Source organism: Sorex araneus, chromosome 4 (assembly GCF_027595985.1).
Source record: "Sorex araneus isolate mSorAra2 chromosome 4, mSorAra2.pri, whole genome shotgun sequence".
NCBI lineage: Eukaryota > Metazoa > Chordata > Mammalia > Eulipotyphla > Soricidae > Sorex > Sorex araneus.
In genome coordinates this window covers 190,346,218-190,351,820 of record NC_073305.1, presented here as the reverse complement: position 1 = coordinate 190,351,820, position 5,603 = coordinate 190,346,218, and positions in this window count along the sequence as shown.

Genomic DNA, 5,603 nt, shown 5'->3' with positions numbered 1-5,603 from the left:
GCTGCCCGTGGTCAGACGTCACGGGACGCCACAGACACCGCACAGTGTTGGGCTTTCATTTTCCACCTGCGGCTCTTCCAGGCAGACTTAATTTCAGAAGCAGTTTCGTGTCCGGGTCACTCGGGCACCACTGGCCAGCCTCAGGGGCCCCCGGGGACTTGTGCAGAGTGTGGGGGTCCGGGATGGCCTGTGGTGTTCACAGCAGGAGCCCACAGGTGACTTTCTGGAAAGATGCTCTTCCTGCCCAGGGAAGCCCCCTCGGAGTCAGAAGCAGCCCACCCACGGCTGCCCCCAGCCCCGAGTGCCCAGGGATGCTTCCCGCGCTTCGCTGCCTGCAACCGAGACGTGAGCACTGTGTGCGGAGTAGGAGCCGGGGGGCCAGGGGTGCCCAGCTAGAGACTAGGCTGGGACGTTTCCCCACACCGAGCTTCCCAGAGGCGCAGAGGGAGGCTGGGGCAGCCCTGGACATTGGTCCCCAAGGGCGAGTGGCACCGTGGTAGGAAACGCCACTCTGCTCCTCTCCCAGTGCTCGGCCCCACTCACTGCCGCTCCTCATTATCTGGGCTTCCCTGCCAGCCGGGGGCAGCCAGCCTGGGGGCAGAGAACCCCTCAGAGCCCAGCCTGCTCACTCCCCGTGGGAAGATGCAACCTCCCTGTCCCCTCGCGGGCCCTGGAGCGGGGCAGAGGGAGAGGCCAGAGGGTGGGGGCGCCGGGCTGGGTCCCCAGAACCGGCCGGGCCGGTGGCAGTAATGACTAGCCTGGGAGCAGCCCTGGGCGGGAGCCTGGGACCAGCCCGGTGGCGTCTGGACAGGGCAGAGCGAGGGCAGGAGGGGGCGGGCGGCTGTGGCGGTGGCGTGGTCCCTGTCTGTCCTGCGGCAGGGCAGCCCTGGGCGGTCCCCCCCCCCCCCCCCCCCCGCCCCAGTGCAGCCCGTCGTGGACCTTGGCCTCGGGCGCCAGGTCAGGCCCCCAGAGGGAGCAGCTGAGCCGGGCGCAGGCGGGGGGGGGGGGGGCGGTTGACACCCACGGTATTGGGGGCGCTGGGGGGCGTCTGCTGACACCCCCCCACAGGATTTGGGGCTGGGGTCCATTGGACTCTCTCTGTTTGGTGGGGGCCCGGGGGTCAGCTGACACTCCCGGGGTGGGGCTGGCGAGGGGAAGGGGGTGAGGCGCGGCAGGAGCAGGTGAACTCAGAGAGAGAGCCACACGCAGGGTGTTGGGGTCCCGCTGGCACTGTCCAGAGAGGCAGCCCACCGGGCTCAGCCAGACCCAGGCCCCGCTGGCGGCCGAGAGCCCCCTTCCCGCGCTCGCAGGCTGGGACGAGGCGTCTGGCCGTCACTCCCCAGCACTGCCCGCCTCTGGCCGGGGCAGCAGGAGCCCACCCCCTCCTCCCCGCAGCTCTGGTCACAGTGGGGACAGTCGGACCGAGGGGTCAGAGGGCAGAGAGGGGCCAGGGGTCAGGCAGGGCGGGCGCTAGTTGGTGCAGGAGCCCCAGACACACAGGGGCCGCAACGGAGACCCCGGATGGGACCTTCCTCAGCCGCCAGCTCACCCTCTGCCGGCTCCGCAGCCTGGCCCCGCCCTCGCCCCCGCTAGCTCTGGGGCACGTGCCCTGGGCTCACTGCTGCCCACTGGCCTGCTAGCGTCCAGCGCGTGACCAGGAACTGGGCACCCTGTGCCTCTAGCCAGCAGACCTCGTTGCTCAGACGCGAGCACCTCGGAAGGGAACAGGGGGGCTGGTCCACCTGGACAGGGACACTCCTGGTCGGCCAAGCCCTGCCGTGGACACTCCACCCTACAGGCTCAGTCTCTGTGTGCAGAGCCCACCCCAGCACTGGGCATGATGGACATGTCCAGCCTGTCTGTCCGGGATATGAACAGGCTGGGCATGGCTGGGCATGGCCAGTGGAAGAGTTCCAGAATGTTCTTCATGACACAGCACAAAATCAACCCCGGGGTCATGCAGAAGGGGCTGGGCAAGAATGCTGCCAGCTGCCCGCTGTCAACTGTCCCCTGCCGCCAGGAAGATGCCCCAGGAGCACTCACCCTGGCCAGGGCCCAGACCAGGACCAGCCACGCTCACAGTCTGGGGCACGGCTCTGCCCCTCTGCCCGCGTCCGCTCAGCCCAGCTCAGTGCCAGCTCATTGCTCCCCCCCACCCACCTCCTCTGCCGACACCCCGGCCCTGCGTTTATGAGCCCATGGGTCTCAGTAATGGCCTGTCTCCCCTAAATGCATCTTCCTGGGGGTGAGTGTGCGTTACTCTGGGTGGGGCTGGCGCAGAAGGGCCAGGCAGCGGCGGGAGGGGCACGTCGGGGCCCCCAGGAACTCTCGACTCCAGCTGCTGTGCAAACTACAAGGAGCCTGGGACTCTCCGATATGAGCGCCACGGGGCACGTGCCGATCCTGGGGGCCACAGAGGGCGGGGTGGGGGCCATTTCCCAGTGACCATGTGCAGAGGGTCCCCCATTTCCACATGCACTGTGGGGGTCCCCCGTGTCCACGTGCACCGTGAGGGTCTATGAATTCAAAGCGGGGGCGTTCGGTGGCCAAGAACCGCCTCTCCAGCCCACTGACAAACGACAGACGAAGGAAGGAACGAGGGTCGGAGGGACAGGCCCAGAGGCTGGTTGGTAATCAGTGACCGCTTAGTTCTTCCCCACTTCTCTCTCACAGGGTAGCGCTGTCACTCTGTCGCACTGTCATCCCGTTGTTCCTTGATTTGCTTGAGCGGGCACCAGTAACGTCTCCATTGTGAGACTTGTTGTTACTGTTTTTGGCATATCGAACACACCACGTGTAGCTTGCCAGGCTCTGCTGTGCGGGCAGGATACTCTGGGTTGCTTTCCAGGCTCTCCGAGAGGGACGGAGGAATCAAACCCAGGTCGGCCGCGTGCAAGGCAAATGCCCTACCCGCTGTGCTATCGCTCCAGGGCTGGGTTCCTACAGGGTAGTTATATAGAAATCGTGAAGGGTGGGGGGCCATGGGTGGGTTGAACATTAAAGCCCCTCTTTCAGGGAAGTTCTTCTAGGAGACTAACTCAAGGGCAAAATCTCATCTGAGGGTCCAGCACTCTAGAGTGCTAGAAGATCCATGCAAGGGCGGGATTCCATCTAAGGGTGTGTGTTTTCTCCTCTCCTTAGCTAGTAATCCGTCTAACAATCATATTGAATTTACTTCTAATATTCCTAGTCACTTTGTATGAGCACAGTAAGAGATACATTAAGCTTAAAGGGTGGCTCTTCCTGGGGACAGCTCACTATAGACCCCAGACCACAGTGCTCAGGCCAGGTGAGCCTTTCCTAACCCCCACAGGACCCTTATTCGGTTGCTTCTTTTTGGGTCGTGACAGAGTTTGTCCATGACCGTGCTCTTAACTTATACTTCTTATGGCGCTTAGCCTGTCCCTTTTCAATGCCAGCGTGGCTCACAGCTTGTCCTGGGCCCATCCTTGCCCCTCATCGGGACTCTCCTTTTGGGGGTGTTAGGAAGGAAGGGCCACAGACGCTTAAGCCAGGTAAATACGGCAGAAACCCAGGAGTAAGTTAGGAGCCAATTAACTCCCATGTTACGGAAGCAAAGCGTCAACTGTCTCCTGTGTCTGTCTAACCACACATAAAGGAAAAGAGAGAAGCAACATAGGGTCAGGCGTGCCCGGTGGGGTTGGGTGTGCTTGGGAGCAGGCGAAGGGTGCAACTCAGTAGCCCTAAGAGGAGGAGCAAGGACAAGCCCGTGTTATCCAAGGACCCCCCTGTCCACATGCACTGTGAGGGTCCCGGAGACCATGGCACGAGCAAGCAGGGCCACCCCTTTGCCTGGGAACGAGGGCACAGGTGCAGAGGTGAGTGGAGGAAGCTGCCGCCTGGCCAGGCCCTGGCTCCACCCAGAGCCAACACACAGGTTGAACCACCTCTGGGGACTCAGCCAGAAGGGGACCCACAGCACTTCCAGAAAAGCCGGTCAGTCAGCTCCGGGTGCCATGGACCTGAGCCAGAGCGGACGCCCTCCTTCCAACTGGCCACGCAGGACCCCGCCGCGTGGGCTGGTGCCAAGTGTCCCGCAAGCAGGGCAGCACCTCGTGGGGGGTGCACGGAGAGAATGGGCCTGGCTCCCAGGACCGGGCAGTTCCGGAGCAGCCTCTGGGCAGAGGACACACGACCGCAGGCAGGCAAGCTTGGTCTCCTGGCCCTGAGCCCAGACCTCTGCTGTGCCTGGTCTGGTGACCTGCGCCTGGCCTCTCCCTCCTGGGAGGCAAAGCATCTCCCTCGGGCGGGGCCTGTCCCTCCTGGGGCAGAGCATCTCCCTCTTGGGGCTGTGGACCGGGTCCTTCCAGGGCGGAGCCTGTCCTTCTGGGGCAGAGTCTTCCTTCCAGGGCAGAGCCTGTCCTTCCGGGACGGAGCCTTCCTTCTGGGGCGGAGTCTTTCTTCCAGGGCGGAGCCTGTCCTTCTGGGGCGGAGCCTTCCTTCCAGGGCAGAGCCTGTCCTTCTGGGGCGGAGCCTTCCTTCCAGGGCGGAGCCTGTCCCTCCCTGGAGGCTGAGCTCTTCCCAAGTCGCTTTGTGAACTGTCTAGGTTGTGGACTACCATACTTGCAGCTAATCAGCTGGGTTCTAGAGGGATCCTCAGTTCCCAGCTAGGAAGTCCAGGAGGGAGGAGCTGCTGCAGATGCTGGAACTCAGCCCACTGGCCGCCTCACACCGTGGGCCCCGTCAACCCGCTTCCCTCCCCGAGCCGTCTGCGTCAGGCCCACTCGCTCACCACCCTCCCAGCTGTGGCCCTCTGCATCCTCCCGAGCTCGCTGGAGGGTCCAGCGCTCAGGGGCACGTGTCCCCCACCCCGAGATCCCTGTGCAGAAGGTGTGTGGCAGTGCTCCTGATGTTTCTTTTTGCTTTTTGGGTCACATCCGGCGATGCACAGGGGTTACTCCTGGCTCTGCACTCAGGAATTATCCCCTGTCAGTGCTCAGGGGACCATATGGGATGCTGGGAATCGAACCCTGGTCAGCCACATGCAAGGCAAACGCTCTACCTGCTGTGCTATTGCTCCAGCCCCAACTCCTTGATGCTTCTTGACCTGGAGGCAAAACTCCCTGAAAGTCTGAAAAGCTGCAGACAACTTCCCTAGAAACACATGGACCGACCTTGCCGATGTGCTACCTGACCCACCCCAGGACTTCCGGCCCTCCAGGGAAGTCAAAAGCAAGGGCCTGGGGCAGAGGGGTGAACTCTGGGCAGAGGTGATGGGCGTGGCGCCCTGTTTGGGGTGACCAGGGGCGTCCCAGTTGATTGTGCCCCCAGGCCCCGTTCATAGGCAGCTCAGTTCTGTGTGGTTCCTGGCCAGGCCTGGTTCTGGTGCGTTGCTGGTTCTGTTAAACTCGGCCACATGCAGCTCCGCGGGGACGCTGGCCATGCTCTGCCAGGGCCCCAGCACTGCTGGCTCCTCTCCCCACCGGACACTCCAGGACGGCGAGGAGATCAGGGCGATCCCTGGCGCTCCCGGCACCCTGCCCACTCCAGAGCGGCCGGACCCCCAGGGCTGCCCCAGGCTTGTGCAGGTGCTGGGAGGGCTAGTCCAGTGGGCCGGGGAGCGGGGCCGGAGGGCTGCCCTG